We start from the raw sequence: 16,473 nt of genomic DNA, 5'->3' as shown, positions 1-16,473 counted from the left end.
GTTTCAATAACAATGCCCCACACTGAATTCAACATTTCTGAAAGCATCTCATTTTGTAGAATCTGTTTTCCTACTCGTTTGTTCAGGTTATTAAATGTACATGGTTGTTGTAGCCACCAGATCTCCACCTTTTGAGCAGCCAGACAACACGTGATCGACAGTGTTCTCCGTCTCCAAAATCAAATCACCAAATAAGCGAGCTTCTTTTGGAACCTCTCCCTCTGTGAGAGGTACGCAAACTTGGCTGAAGCTGCTCTGGAAGCTTGTGGTGGCCTCTTAACTCCACTAAGACCCTTAACCTGGTTTCTACCTTTAACGTGCCACCTATCTGCATAGCATGTCTTTTACTCTTTGCTGAGTTTTGTGCTTCCTTTCAGTTAAGTCTTAATTTTTTCTTAATTTCTTTCACTACTAGGGGTCTTAAACTGTAAATAAAATTCAGGCATTGTTTGTTTTCTCTTTACTCAGTTGAGCATTTCTTGCAATGATATGGCAAGAACCGCTAATTAAAACAGTAGTTGACCAAGGCTATTTACAATATACCAGCATTATCTCATCTAATTTACAATGTAAAAATAACAAAAATAAAGACGAACCATCGGGTGAAGAGACCTGACTGGTCCTGTAGAAGCTGATGGAGATGGCAGACGGAAACGTCTTCATACATCACCTCGACCTAGTCCATTATTTTCTAATGTGGGGGCAGTTCATCATGTGCTTGCGCTCACATAACATTCACAATTGTCAGAACTGAATTGCCCTGCACTCGCTGTGTCAGGGTTGAATACAAAGGGTTTCCGGTTCTTAGAACATTTTGATTCTCCCGTAATTTCACTTATATGGAAAATCACAACCCCTCCTGCCCATCAGAGAAAACACACACATGCAGGCACACACTCAAGGCACTTTGTAAGTGATCCTCTCTATAGTGATACACAAGTGGCCCCCTCAGAGCTCCACATTGTATGGTTAATCGAACTCTGGACAAAAAGGAGGGATGCATGACTGTATGAGCTGAGGTGGTGATGGATAAATAAGTGAATAGAGAGGATAAATAAATGAAATGAGAAATGGATGGGAGGTCGATGGATGGAGGACAGTTAAGTGGCTTTAGCCAATTAGAGAGGGAGAGTAGATAGATCCAGAGTGCTTCCAGACACCAGATGGACTGAAGAGTGCTGGCGTCACAGCAGTAACAAAAGACTGAAGAGAAAGGAGGGAGGGGAGAGGGAGAAGAGAGTGAGAAAAGGAGGAGACTGAGGCTAAGAATAGTAGTACAACCTCGGGCCAGCACAATCGGTCGGCCCTGCCTGCTATTTTTTACTTTACTACCGTGCCAGCCAGCACTTGTCTGACATCTTTCTATCCTCTCTTTCTGCATCACCGTCCCCATCATTTCTCAAAATGTGAGGCCAACTTTGTCACGTCAACGTTCCTGCGAAACAATCAGTGCAGTTTGTCACCTCTGAAAAGCTCAATTCAAACTGTTGTACATACATGTACATGACAGTGGATTGCAGCTTAAAAAGCAGAAAATCTACAGAGAAGAACTCAATCAATGAAGGGTCTCACGTGAGATCAAACACAAGACACTGGAGGCTGTCGAGAGAGAGGAGAGTGAGTGGCGTGCTTCTGATCCACGCTTTCTTCGAGCTGCCTCATTGACGTGGGTTAATCCTTGAGAGGTTCCACTGGGAACTCTCATCCGCTCCTCCAGGGGATGGATTTCAAGGACGCATGAGACAGAAGTGGGTTTTATATGTGAGGATGCAGGTAACAAGTAGCTGCAGGAATTCCACTTGTGTGTCTGTGTTTGTGTCTCTGTGTGGGTGGGCGTGTCTGTGTGTGCACATGCATAATCTATACTTACCACAGTCTCGTCAGGAAATGGTGCTTCATGTCTTCAGGTAGAAACGGCCGACTGAATAACTTGCTCTCAATCACTCTGCAGAGAGGAAAAGACAAAGGAAATGAGAAACACATCAGGGAAGCTCCGACTGCAAAAAGCTCAGAAGCTGATTGGTGCAAACACATATTGTACCTGGCTGGGAGTGTTTAGCTCTGTCTCTTTTTCATTTCTCTACAGTACTTCCCTCCCTCTATCATGGGAAATGCACCCCTCCCCATAGCTCCGACCTGCAAAATAATCCCTGGCGGTGCCTGAAGATGCAGTGTAATGAAAAATGTGCCGGTGGGTCCCCAAACAAGAAGTTCCCTTGACTGCCTGGCTGACGCTACAGCTCCCCCGCTTGGAACTCTGGGCCCTGGACCCGCAAATGAAGGGACGAGGGGAGGATATGAGGAGAGGAGAGCATGGGAGCAGCGGAGAGAGCAAAATTAGGTATGGAAATTAAGGTTGGGAATGAAGGATGGAAAGAAATACAGACAGAAAAGCGAGAGAGAAAGAGGAGGGGATGACTAAGAGGCTAACAGCTTAATTGAGTGTGTGCTGCCTCCAATTACTTGCTAAAGGTAGCAGAATGTGTGAAATCACTTAGACTTCAGAGAAGAAAAAAGAGAAAAACACTGAGGCTTCCACAAAAATAGGCTCACCTGATACGACAACATGTGTGTATGTACCTGTGTTCAACCAATGGAGATGAAATGACCAACGAAAGAATGGAGCGTGTCCTTTCCCCTTTCTGTGTGAGTGAGCTGAATGCTAAATGCTAAGCTAATGGAAGACGAAACAGGATTCTGCACACTTTATTACCCTTCCAGTAGCATTAGCATTAGTCCAGTGATTACTATTAACTATTAGCTCCCTGGGCTTTTTTTTCTTTCCGTCATATTGTGCCTCATTATAGTTAACGCACACACTAGTTTGAGCCTCCATGGCAACAGCAGCCAAAACACTGTACAGGCTACATCTACACTGTTTGAATCCATCGACAAGATGACTTTATGCATTGCTACAATTCCCAAATGCCGCAACAAGAGCCTGATTTCATTTTAGCAGTGTATCACCTGGTAATTATATTCTGCTAAGCGAAATAGAGTTGTGTCATACACACTTGCATTCAGAGGGCATAGTCCTTGATCGCAGAAGGGTTTTAATATGCATTATGTGACATGAGGCTCTGTATCCTTGCCAATCCTACACAGAGGATCTGCCACTGTCGCTCGTCAAGCAGAGCATGGCAGATGCTCTCATGAGCTCCCATTGATTTGCCGAAAAGTGTGTATGTGTGTGTGTATGCGCGGGTGTGATGTGTCGCTAGCTAGCTGCAGAGATAATTAGAACACAACTCTTTTGCTGTCCCTGCAGGCCACTGATCCAGCTGCTTTCATCTAATATAGGTCAGCTGTGACAAAGCCCTCCGCATGGACACTGATCAGCTCTGCTCTCATACACAAAATACGCAGTTAAACTCCGACACACACGCGCTCTCACATCCATGTTGTAGGCACACATGCATGGTGCACATATAGGCATACACACAGAGACCTATGCAGGTGAATACCCACACTACAACCTCTACATTAATGATGGCAGACACAACGGGTGTTTGAGATCAGTAAATTCCACCCGCATACCGCTTCATCTGCCCACCAGCTTCCAGCTAGTGGTGAAAAACAAAATGCATCAATAGGCCAGATGCAAATGAGTGAGTTTAAGACAGAATCTCTCACAAAATAGAAAATATTGCCAGACATAGTCAATGCAAATTCATTCACTGTTTTAGTAACAGTAAGTATGTGTGTCTAAGACGAAATGCATTAGTTGACAGTGATTTGTGGTATTGACATATCATGGATACACAAAAACACTAAATTAAAATTGGATGCAGCAAGGGATTTAGTAAATATCTTCCTTTTAACTCCTTTTACTAACTTTGACTCACATGGCCTTTGCTAACACAACAGCAGGGAAAGCATTTGCCGCATGCAACGACTGACGCATAAAATTCATAACTTGGGACGACATAGTAACAATCTATTCTCAGTAACTGAGATCACATTCATCATATTTTGCAAAATAATTCTGCTATCCAGTATGTGCATTTCTAATAAATATGAAAAATGTGGTGATATGCTGCTCTAATGGAGATTTGTATCACTGAAATACTGGAATATTACTAAACATAAAGGCACCTCGAAAAATAATAATTTCAACAGATACTTTGTTGTGTGTGATGCTGCTTGGTGACTCTTTAATCATAGCTGTATATACATGAGGCTTGTCTTCATATGATATTTCCATTATATAATACTTTCAGTTATAATTATATGGTATGACAGGCTGTGTAGACTCCGGTCTTTTCTGAAAATAACAAGAGAACTGAGGCGTTTGCCAGGCTTTTTGTTTACCAGTGAATGCCTAGAAATCTCGTTCTTTTGCTTAGCTTTCATGTGAGTTTTGCAGCTTATCCTCTCTCTCTCTCTTTTCCTTTCAGCATAGCTGGAAGAGCAAATTTATTTGAACACTCTGTTCTTTGGCAACAACTGTGGGACTCAAAGTTCTCCTCTGCATAACCTCTAAAAATGCAGAGAGGGCTATAGCTTCGTTAACATTAAATCCTCAATATACTCAGAGAAACTTCCTGAAATGCATACACACACACACACAGAGTTGCTTTTTATATTTTAGAATTTTTTTTTTTATTATTTTGCATACTCAGACTCACTTCGTGTACTTTCACATCAACTTTAGTAGTCCAGCCACCTGTCACCAGAGGTCACCTCACTGAGGGTCCTGGGGCCAAGACTGCAGAGCTTGATGGGATGCAAAGTGAAGAGCAGCTGGGATGAAGAGGAGAGAGGGAAGAGAGGAGAAAAGCAATTATTTTCTCCTTTTCTCTCCATGCACTACACTGTGATGCCACTCCATTTCAAAGGCCACATTTATTACGTGCCCCACTGATATACTGGAAACAGTAAAGAGCTACAAGAGTGACTGCTTCACCTCCTCAGGTGCTTTGTTCAACCTATTGTATTGATGACCAACTCCACAGAAAAGCATCATTATCTTCTGTCTGCTGTACTACAATGGACTCACTAATGGGGCAATAATTGGTGCAAATTACAAAGTAACAAGTAGTGGCGTAGCCTTTGGGATGGCTTGATTGAGAGGCCTACGCCATGTCGCATTGCGGGAGATCCATGCATTCTCTTGACTCTAATCACCACTTTTCTTCCTCATTCAGCCTCTCTTTATTTTTTCTCCCTACGCATGCCTGGAGAGTGCAAAGCTAGCAAGTGGGATCATGCAGGGCTTTTAACAACTGCGGCTATTTATGCAAATACAATCAATATTTGATAGTCCCCATCTCCACCGACTCTCTCTCTCTCGCTCCCTCCCTCTCACTTCCTCTCTCCATCTCCCTCTCTAACAAGAGACTGCAGTAGGGGCATTAATTAGGGCCAGACATGCGCCAAGGATTCCCACAGGGCTGAGCAGCAAGGCCAGTTCATACCAGGCCAGAAGAGGACAGGTTTGGCCTGACCACTGCAATCAGGGAACAATGAGAGACCACAGAGAGAGCAGCTTCCGCACAGCAATCCACAGCAGCCCTGCTTTAATAGCTCTATTGAGGTAGCTTCACAAGATGATGAAAATATAGCTCACTCAAGTACTTGTAATACTGTTTTTAATTTGTTTAAACTTGGTATTATTTTGAAAGTTGACAGGTGTTTGAGTGAACTGACAATTTACTAAGCTGCCCTCAGTTAGCACTGCTGCTGCTCTTGTTAAGCCTTCTGATCTCGTAGGGCACATATGCAGCTTACAGTGATAACACTGGCAGATTTACTACTGAAAGTCACAGTATTTTCTTAAATGATGATCGTTTTCAGAGGTAGCCAGCAGCTATTGATTTCGATTAAATGGTTTCCGTCACTGGCTAACTGGCTAACTAAGCTAATTTTAGCACTGGTCTTTGGCGGACATTTTTCAAGTATTGTTTTCGGCTTGTTTTTCATTAGTTTTGTATTTCTATTCCATTCTTACTTTTTGTTTACATAGAGTCTAGGTACACAATATTATGCTAAAATAGTGTATGTCCAGGTAAAAAGTCTCACATGTTGCTTACTGTTGCTTACTATTAGTAGGATAAGAGAAAATGTAGGATCAGGTGTTATTCATTCTAACATGTTTATCATTTATCATGTGACATATTTGGCTCCATAGCTTAAATACTTGTTTGTATATCCTGTGTTTGCAAAGTGTATGTTTTGACTTTTTAACATTGTAAGGGAAAAGGGCTTTAAGGTCTGGCAAAAGGTTAATTCTGATTTGACAAGAACCAGCTGACACATTGGATATCAACTGCATGCAAATAACAGCCATCAGCAGTGTTGATGTATTAAACATGTACCAACCATGAAGCACACAAATTCCTCATAACTTTCAAGAGCTGAAATCATTTGAATTTGTTCAATTACTCCTCCTGTGGACAGAGCCAATGCAATATGTGACAGCAAATATATGGAGGCAGCACGTGAAGTCACATCTGACTGACGCTGTGATGAACGGAACATATACCTCAACAAGATGCTCAAGAAGTGTTTTTCTTTTTTTCCCATTAAAGAACCTTTGTTAAAAGCATTGTATTACTGTATTCTCAACTTCAGGGCAAGCGATAAACCCAAAGAGTCCGAAGGCTTAGTTCCAATTGCAAACCACTGTCCTACATTTAGGACATAGCACATATATTCTTATTAAGTTCTTAGGGATTTCCACAGGATTAGGTTCAGACAACCCAAGCAACTTCCTTAACACCAGCCATTTCCAATTAGATCCTATTAACAGAACACTGACTTCAGCTCTGCAAACACCCTATAGGGGATTTCCATTGGCTTAACAGAGGGGGAAAAGTTTAATAATAGTTGCATGTATTCCTTCCGTATAGCTGGAATATGCAATTTTCTTCATTCCAGAAAACCCCTGAATCGCATATCTTCGAGTAAGACACACAGTTAAGTATCATGCCTATACATTCTGTAAGGATCATGCTAATAACATCTCTAGGAGATTGTGCATACTGTAAGGGCTCGATGCACCCTGCCTGCTAAAACGGGCTCTGTTAAGCTGCAAGTGAGATGACAGAGCTTTAGAGACTGTATGGGTCAGGCTCTCTCAGAGAGGGAACAGACAGGGACGAGAGAAGAGAGCGAGGAAAGGATAAATGCATGACATGCATCTATGAGAGCAGATCCAGATGTAGCAGGCGGATGAGGAAAGGAATACAAGAAAGCTGCTTGTGAGGAAAGGTTAACAGAGCGAAGTTTGAAAGGTAAACTTTGATAACTGATACCTCAAAGGGACAGAAAGGTATTTCTTTGCTGCTTTTTCCTACAGATTTCAGTCTAATGGCTTGGCCACACCAGCATTTACAACACCAATGCATTTCAGTGAAAGTTCTGCAATTTGCTAGCATTCATTCATGGAGGCAAAGTAAATTTCCTCAGCGCTGCCAGAAATTCAACACTGGTGAAGTTTGACACACAAATTTGTGTCCTGGTCTGAACTGCAGCCCATTTTGGCAGTGCTGACCTCTGAGGGAACTGGAGAGTTCAAAATGGAGGAAGTTATCATATTAGCTGTGCAGTATCATGCAATTTTATATAACCCTGTCTGGCTGAGTATAAACTGCTCCACAAAAAAGATGTGGCACAGTTTGCAGTCAACCATAGGAGAGAGAGAGAGAGAGAGAGAGAGGTAGATGAGACATAGAGAGTCAGTGGCAGATGGTACAAATGGAATTAACCGTGTTAACTTAATATCCAGGTAAGAGTCAAGACTGTATGATACACGATCAGATCAGATTATGCCTTAAATTGTGTTACTCACAGTAACTCTTATATACAATAGTATATTCGATACTGTTCCGAGATATTCCATGCATCCCATCATCATATTTAAGTTGTTTCCTTCTGTGAAAGACAGCGGTGAGTGCTGTGACGGTTAGCAGAGGAGATGGTTTCACTAGATGCGTTTTTCTGGACAGCAGCAGACACCTGATCATATAATATTGTCTCCATGTGGTCTCCTTGTCCTGATGTGAAGACACATTTTTGACTACGCACATCAGCTACGGCTTTAATGCCGAAACAATAAAGAAAGATTTAGGGATCTTACTATGTCACAAAGCTACTATCTTATTTTAGTACAAATGAATGAATTTCAGAACAAAATAAAAATGCATGGAGACACCTTGAAGTACAACAAAATGCATTGTTTGCTGTAACAGGGTGCTCACAGAACTCTATTTTTTTGGTGAATCTCTTTTGCATGCAAATGTATGACATCAGCACCAGTGCATAACGTCACACTGTTAGCCTCCATGTGACCTTCTTCAGCATCAGGACTGTCATATTGCCAGATCCTCTCCACATCAGCAGCCGGACAAGGATCTGGTTCGTAGAAACACACGTGCGCACACACGCACAGGCAACTGGATGCAAAACAAGCATCCCCATCTCCAGTCTTAATGGGTTTTAGACTCTGTTCTGAACATACACAAATCAAATGAATTTACCAGCTCCAGGCACGCCTGCAGACACTGCACATTAGAAAGAGGTGGTAGTGATACGGTGCTCTTAAGCTGGCGCAGACCTGCATGCATAAATCAGAGAAAGTGCTGAACAGAGGAGGTAAGTGGAAAGAACGGTGCAGAGTAGTTGAAAGGAAGGTAAAAAAAATATTATAAGGACACAAAGGGAAAGGTTGAGATGGATGAGGGAAATGAAAAGCTGGAGCAGAAGAAAGAAGGGACAAAAGTCTTTTTTCTGCTTTACTGGGTTTCATACAAGTGAACCATGTGTTAGTGTTACGTCTGTGCATGTGCTGCAAACGCGTATGCATCTGCTTATATGAATGCATGTGTGTATGTGTGCTCACAGACAGCAGCTGCGCTCTCCTTTACGGTCATACGTCTTTATGGCTGCACCCACACCCACACACACACACACACACACACACACACACACACACACACACACACACACACACACACACACACACACACACACACACACACATATTCTCTGTGGTCAGGGCAAAACACTTAAAGCCCAGCACCCTCTCCTGTGCTCACCTGACAGCTCACCATTTTTCATAGCATTTCTTCTGCTCTCTCTCTCTCTCTCTCTCTCTCTCTCTCTCTCTCTCTCTCTCTCTCTCTCTCTCTCTCTCTCTCTCTTCTCTTTCTCTCCCTCGACTCTTAAGGATCCCTTGGTTCTCATTAGGTGACTCCTTGGCAGCAGCTGGATACAGTAAAAGAGTGTTTCTTCTTCCTTCACACCTACTCTCAATCAACCTCTCACCGTCTCAGACTCACTCTTACCCTCTCGCTACCTTCCACTTGCACAGCTTAAACCCCTCTTTGCTCCCTCTTTCCTCACCAACATACTGCGCCCTGCCTTTTTATTTAGTCCCCCTGTGCTTCCCTCTAAATTGCTTGGCTATCCCAGGACATGAGAATAAGATGGTGAAGAAGAACTGCACACGGCAAAAAAAGAGTGGAAACAATGACCTGAAAACAAATTTGCAGAGTTTGTCATGGCTCCATATTACCTCCCGTCATTTGCTAGTCACAGGCAGGCAATTTGGAGAATGACTAAAGTTATGATTAATTCATTCCACTGCTGCTGGTGAATATAGCTGTAGCAATGATGCCCCAGAGCGTCCAAACAATCAGTATCTCTCTGATTATTCTCAGTCAGATCTGCGAAAGATTCGGTGTATGTGTGGGTGTTGGAACATATTTGAAATGTATGCACACGCACGTGTGAATCTGTAAATGTAATTTTTCATCTGTGTCCCTTCACCCGAAACCCAATTCCAAGCTTGCTAATGCATTATGGATCATTAGACAAATATACTGACGGCGCGCTGATTACAGAAATGAATGATGCATGCTGTTTTGCCCCATTGTGTGTGCGTAAATGTGTGCACTTGCCATTGTGTGCGTTCAGATGCACACAGAGAGGTCATTTAAGAGAGACAGACTCAAGGCAATGAATAGGATGTCCATTAGCGGAACACTATTGGTAATATGACACAGGGGTGGCAGCTAGGGTTTACAGCATCATCCAAAAGCACGTCATCAGGTTGAGCTCAAGGTCACCTCCACTTTGACACTGAGAGTGAATCTCAGGTTTTGCACTGACATGAATGATTGGAGCCATATTTTAAATCCACACGTGAATCCAAAATTAAGAAGACCAAAATCTGATGAAAACAAAACTTGTAGCACGTGTGCTCACCTTCAGCGATGCATACGCATATTCTTCTATTTATAGTGTGCACACACTAACTATCCGTGACTCTTCAACAGAGCTGCTCTCAGCCTCTACTAATCAACTGACTCTAATTTTACTTTTCAGCTGACAGTTCAAATACTGACATCCCAGCCGTCACTCTTTATGTTTGAACCGGCACTTCCAGTGCTCAAAGCCATTTACGGCAACCCCAGCCCTTCATCTTCAGCTGACAATTCATTCATTCACCATTTACGGTTCAGCTGACATTTCAGCTGCTTTCATCCCTTACTTTAGAAATGACGATTCAACTGCTTTCATCGTTGACACTTCAGCTGACTCACAGTTCAGTGCATATTAATAGGCTTTTCCACTGCCTGCAAACCTGAAATTAAAATTCAAAATGCTTTCAGCGAGCACACTTAAACTCATTTCAACTGCTTTCGGGTCTTACACTCCAAAAGACGCTTCAAAACCTTTAAGTGCTTAAACTTCAGCGCTCCTTTAAGAGCTTTAATTTAAACTGCAACTCCCATCTCATGAGTCGAAAATGAAAAATGTAAGCTATTTTATCATGTTTACATTGTTGTGTGATTTTCAGCAGAAGCAAGCATACGTAAATTTTGTTCTGAAATTTTCCTTTTCTGTCTTTGATACATGGCAACAAATTGGCTTAATTTGTACCACTCAGGTAAAAGGACGCCTTATGAACATTGAACAATTCTGGATAATTTCAGTTTTTTTATACATCTTTCAATAAACAGGCCAACTGATTTAAGCCCTTGCAACATTTTGAAAAGTGCTTTGGATTTGTTTTTCACCAAAGAGCATTAGCTATTTCAGATTCTCTCTCAATGGTCCCATATGCAGCTAAATGTTTCCTCTGCTTGCCTCTATCTACCAACATCTCTACTCTGATGTCTGAATGCATGTACATTGGCTTTCATACAACATCCCAAATCACAGTGCAGCAAATGGTGACACTGGTTTCCACATCCCACTTTATCTGATGCAGCGGAGCTCAGCCAATCAGAAGTGCAGATTTCCACAGAGGGAGGGGGTGAATGAATCAGAGCAAAGTGTGGGGGTCATGTCAAGGTCACAGATGATGTCATGCTGGAACGACTCTCTTCAAGTGAAGTCATCAAAGCCTCATTATTCCTTTCACTCGGGTCCGCTCGGGCAAATTAGCTTCACCACTCAGGTGCATGGATGTGTGTGTGTGTGCGTGTGTGTTTCACAGTCTAATTTGTGCCAGCGCCCAGTGTGAGTGCAAACTAAGATGGCTCTTGTGTGCTTGTGCGTGCGCATACGTGTGTTTATTGGTGTGTACAGGTGCTAATTGAGTTTAAAATTCAGCCGTTCAAAGAAACACAGCACTTGTGGTCGGACGCTGTTCATGGAAAGGGACACATCATCAAAAAGTGCACCATCAAACAGCCCCATTACAATGGCAAGTATTGAGGAGGAGGCAGAGAAGAGAAGGGAGGAAGAGAAGCATCAAAACAGCACAAGGAAATACATCTTTTCTTCTTTTACCTGCAGAGCTATCTTCACTATTTACATTTGATACATCTTGTTCAATCAAGAGAGGTCTGAGAGAGAAAAAGTGATGATAAACAAACAAGAGAAGAGTTTATTTATCTTTAAATCGTCATCAACCTGTCGTTGTGCGCACTAGCGGCACCACTGGGCGTAAATTCTTCATGGACCGGCTGCCTCCGCTTCAATTAGCATATCCCTGTTTGCATAATGCGCATAGGTTTGTGTGTCTAATTACAGTATAACGAGCATCAGAATTCATTGCTTGCGTATCTCTTCTGTTTGGGGACTCAGTCTTGATCTAAACAGTCATTTGTAGTGTGAGCATGTGTGTATGTCTGTGTTTATTTGCATGTTTATTCAAAGCCAGCAATCCTGTGACCTTTAAGTGAGGAAAGGAAGGGGAAAAGTCATCTGTGTGATTCACACAGAAGAACCACACACAGAGTGTCATATTGGGTTAATGCATTGCTTTTGCAGATTGAAGATTCACCTTCTCGAGGTAGCATGTAAAACACTCCATCACATGGAGCTTTGCTAAAGGCCAGCACTGTCACAGCTGCTTTGTGAGTTTCTAGGTAACTGCAGCACATATTCACCACATACATACATCAGCCATATAATCTGCGCAGACAGCATGAAGGCATGGAAACGAAAACATCCAGAGCGTCCTCCAGAGGCAGGCCACGCTTTTCCTCTGATAATCAATATGTTTGTTCATGCATGTATGAAAGTTGAATGCAACAAACTGCCCATATGTCTGAATACACATGATCTCCAATGTGAAACACAACTGCGACAAGGCTCATTCGGAAACTTGACCAATATTCTGACGTCAGTATCTTTCACTCATTCCAATTAGAGGGGGAAAAAGCTGCGAAGCCTAGAATTGCACTGTAGGTGTCAAACAGACCTACGTGCACACCCCACAGAGAATGAAAGAAAAAGAGGGACAACGAGACACTAATTAGCAGAGGCGAGCAAAGCAGCGCTAAGAGTTTTGACATTGAGGAATGTTGTAATTCTGAATCCTCCTTTCTCCCTCCTCTTCCGTCCCGTTCCCCTCATTAATTGGCTGTCACGCTCGTGAGCGTCCTGATGTATGTCTGGTATGTTTGTGCGTGCGTGTGGTGATTGTCAACAACAGATCGCCGTGGGCTGCGGTTGCCCCCGGCGATGAGCGGCCACATCATTAGAGGGAGGTGATTATCTTACTCCATGTGATGATGCTGACTACATTGGTGACCTACACGCACACACACACACACACACACACACACACACACACACACACACACACACAAACACACACACACACACACAAGCTTTGTCTTTCTCTTTCTTTACAAGTCTCTTTCCCTCGGTTTCCATCAATCTGTCAATTTCTCAACTCTTTCTCCTCTTCTAACTTAGCTGCTCCTCACATTATACCCACGCTTGAACACACACAACAGGGGTCGGGGAAGAATGTGGGAAATGCCACCCAAGTGATAATGAAGGAAAGAAATGCCAGTGTGCGTTTGTACGTGTGTGTTAAATGCCCATACGTGTGTATTTGTCCACAAAATCACAAAAAGTTACTGAGACTCCATACAGAGTCACTGAGAAAAGAACAGAAATAAAGGTAAATCATTTTCTCCCCGACCAAGATTCATCTACGGGCTGTGCTATGCCATCTTTACTGCTTGGCTTGTAGCCCTTAAGCAATACAGGGATTAGCGTAAAATTTGTTCTGTGAAGCTCCTGCTGTACTGTGTGGCTGTGATCTGAACGAATCTATCTCAGTGCATTAAAACCTGGGGGAGAGCTCTGTTAGGAGCAAGGAAAAACAAAGAGATGAGGGTGCTGGGTAAAAACAGTTGCTACAGGATTTGGCCTATTAAGTCAGATCTCTTTCTGTCTTTGTAGAATGTCAAAAGATCGGAGGATAAAAAGGGTTGCCAACATGTTACCTGGCTACTTGGGAAAGCAACGCAACTTGCTTTAGTCATTGCATTACGTGTGAGAGGGAGGATTTTATGGTGATTAATTTGCTGTATAATCATCTGCTGCTATGTATGCAGAGGCTGGCCATGGATATATTTTCTGTCTGACACTGCTTGATGCAAGATCTGACTCCAACCTTGTTACTTAGTAACATTGAAGTTGTGCTTCCTCTGAACGTGTTTATGAAGTTGATTTGCGAACCATTGCCTGTGTTTGTAATTTTCTCTTCCTTGTAACATTTATTACGATGCTTCAGCGATGAAATATAACACAAATGATGATATGAGAGATAAAAACACTTTACTATTCTGATCTGCATTTCAATCTCGAACAAATGTGCTTGCAGTTTTAATGTGTCTGAATCACTTTTGGATTGTTATGTGGTTGTAATTTTGTTTATTTTTGCTTCTTTATTTCAGATATGTGAAATAACGTGATATGGGTTATGTTACATGATTGTAGCCTACAAAATTTTATTTAGTAAGCTACAATCAATCCCCTCCTCCAAAAAGCTGCATGTGAAGTTTGATGCAACTCTTGTGTTCGTGCAATAAGGAAGAAGCTAAAACCACTTGAGCAAATGCTAACAACATGCTAACATGCTCAAAAGGCACTTTTGGTGGAGAGTATAATGCTAACCATTTCCAGTTTAGCAAGGTATAATGTTTATTTAGCATGTTAACAAAGACACAAATGCATAGCTGTGGTTTTATGGGGAATTTGTCACTCATAGTCATTAACTTAGCTTAGCATAAACACTGGAAGCAGGGGGAACAGCTAGCATGGCTCTGTAAGAGTCTGAGCTAATGCTAACATCATCAATACTAACATGCTCATAATTATTTTTGGCAAGTATAATGTTAACCATTTTCAGTTTAGAGGTGGTGTTCCGAAGACAGAAGTCTTGTCTTCTGCCATTGAAGCTGTGTTCAGTCCGGGGAAAAACAGCACGATGCTTCTGGTGGTAAATCAGTCTGTTCATAGGCTACTGAAATGTATGTAACAACTAGCATCTGAAGCCAGCCGGTAACAGCTTGCCTTTCAGACCATGAGCAGGTCACAGAAACATTCGGCGGGCTGACGCGCAGCGGAACAAGCAGGATGCTGATGATTTGAACAACTCTCAACTCTCTCTCTGTCTCTTCCTGCGTTTCTCATTATCTTCTCGTTTTAATCCCGCGATCTGCTCATTAAACAGAACAAGAACATCCACACACCGTCAGCAGCTCCACACGAACAAAGTGTTAATGCACAGGGAAGTGTTCACACACAAAGAGACACATCTCTCTCCTTCCTCCATATGTGTCAGTCACATCATGGAGCCAGCTCGGCTTCCATCACATGCTGAAAAGCTTTAGATTTCCAGTATGATAACATGTGGCATTTCACAAATCAATTTTTCATAGACAGTCTCTATGCATTTACTGAAGGCCTAGATTTTCACCCCCATTCATGCTGGCCTGACAAGTCAGCACATGTGTGTATGCAGCTTAATGTGTGTGTCCATGCTCATGAGAGTCTGTTTTTGTGTTGGTTTGAATCTGTTTGGGATATGAATTATCTTTCCCCCCAAAAAATATAAACAAACGCAATCTGTATGTTTGGCCACAGAAAGCTGTCAGACCTGATCTCTGTCTGTGCCAGCTGTGTGCACATTACTGTTTATTTGAATTCATGCATTTCACATTCGCTGACAAAACTTCCTTGGAGCAGTTTGCTACAAAAATGACAGTGTATACTGTAAAACCATTTCACATGTGATGCAGCCTTGCATAACATTACTGCGGTTTTGCTTTGCTGCCCATCCCCACACATTCCCTTCCAGTCCACTCAGAGCACTCATTGACATCCATTTTGCATGAGAATATTGCTGGATACTAGCTCACACAAACAGTCTCTCACAAAAACACATACATGCATTCATAGACTGCATATAAAGAATGCGTGCATGCACACATGGCACTCATTATAAAGTATGAGTTCATGAGTTCAGGCCTCGGAGCCTGCAGTCCAGATAGCACCTCTTCTTTTCTCTTGTAGTTTTATTAATTCATGGAATGGGAGCTGCGCACCGCAAGCCTCACAAACCATAATTTACCATGCATGGCGCTAACAGCTAGAGCGTATCTCAAATAGAGTATAGTCACATTTCCCCTGCTGTCCTTAACATGAAAACAAAGCCAGCAGCTCAGTTGTTTTAGATCTGACAAAGAGCGCAAGAGAGGAACGCCGCAGACAGACAGAGTCAGAGAGAGAAACTGCCTAAACTCAGCGTGCTTCTGATGTTCATCAGCTAGCAGAAAAGATGGAGGTTAAATGAAGGAGGAGAAAATTATTACCAGCTGGAGGAGAGGAAAAAACGACTGGTTAATAGAGGATTAAAAAAAACAGCATGTGGCATATTACACAGTTTCTCAGAGTACATATTTAAATATGAAACTTCTCCACTTTTCTGTGTTTGGCACTTTGAGTTAACCTTCTCTTCTCTCTCTCTGCTTCTTTTTGCTGATTTCTCCTCTCCTGCCCTGAGGTGTCGGGCTGAGTGCCAGCAGAGAGAGAGAGAGAGAGAGAGAGAGAGAGAGAGAGAGAGGGAGAGAGAGAGAGAGAGAGAGAGAGAGAGAGAGAGAGAGAGAGAGAGAGGGAGAGAGAGAGAGAGGGAGCGTGTTTGTGGGTCCCGGTAGAGAGTGTGTAAACTCGACCTCTAACCCACCCTCAAGAGATCCAGACCATCAAAAATGCATA

At 42.6% G+C, this 16,473-nt stretch overlaps 1 protein-coding gene across 2 annotated transcripts in view; it reads right to left on the bottom strand.

The window, feature by feature from the left end:
* The window catches only part of dlgap3 (discs, large (Drosophila) homolog-associated protein 3), a 108,884-nt gene that overhangs the window by 48,348 nt on the left and 44,063 nt on the right, over window positions 1-16,473 (bottom strand). Inside the window, exons 1-2 of one of the 2 annotated variants that reach the window (XM_070983941.1) lie at window positions 4,629-4,707; window positions 1,871-1,945 (exon numbers count right to left, since the gene is read on the bottom strand). The gene's annotated coding sequence lies outside the window, so the exon portion shown is untranslated. Of the gene's footprint in view, window positions 1-1,870; window positions 1,946-4,628; window positions 4,708-16,473 lie in introns of those variants that run through there. The other variant, XM_070983940.1, reaches the window with a different exon arrangement.

Source organism: Chaetodon trifascialis, chromosome 17 (genome assembly GCF_039877785.1).
Source record: "Chaetodon trifascialis isolate fChaTrf1 chromosome 17, fChaTrf1.hap1, whole genome shotgun sequence".
Taxonomy (NCBI): Eukaryota; Metazoa; Chordata; class Actinopteri; order Chaetodontiformes; family Chaetodontidae; genus Chaetodon; species Chaetodon trifascialis.
Note: the sequence above shows the minus strand (reverse complement) of the source record. Positions and strands in the feature narration are given on the sequence as shown.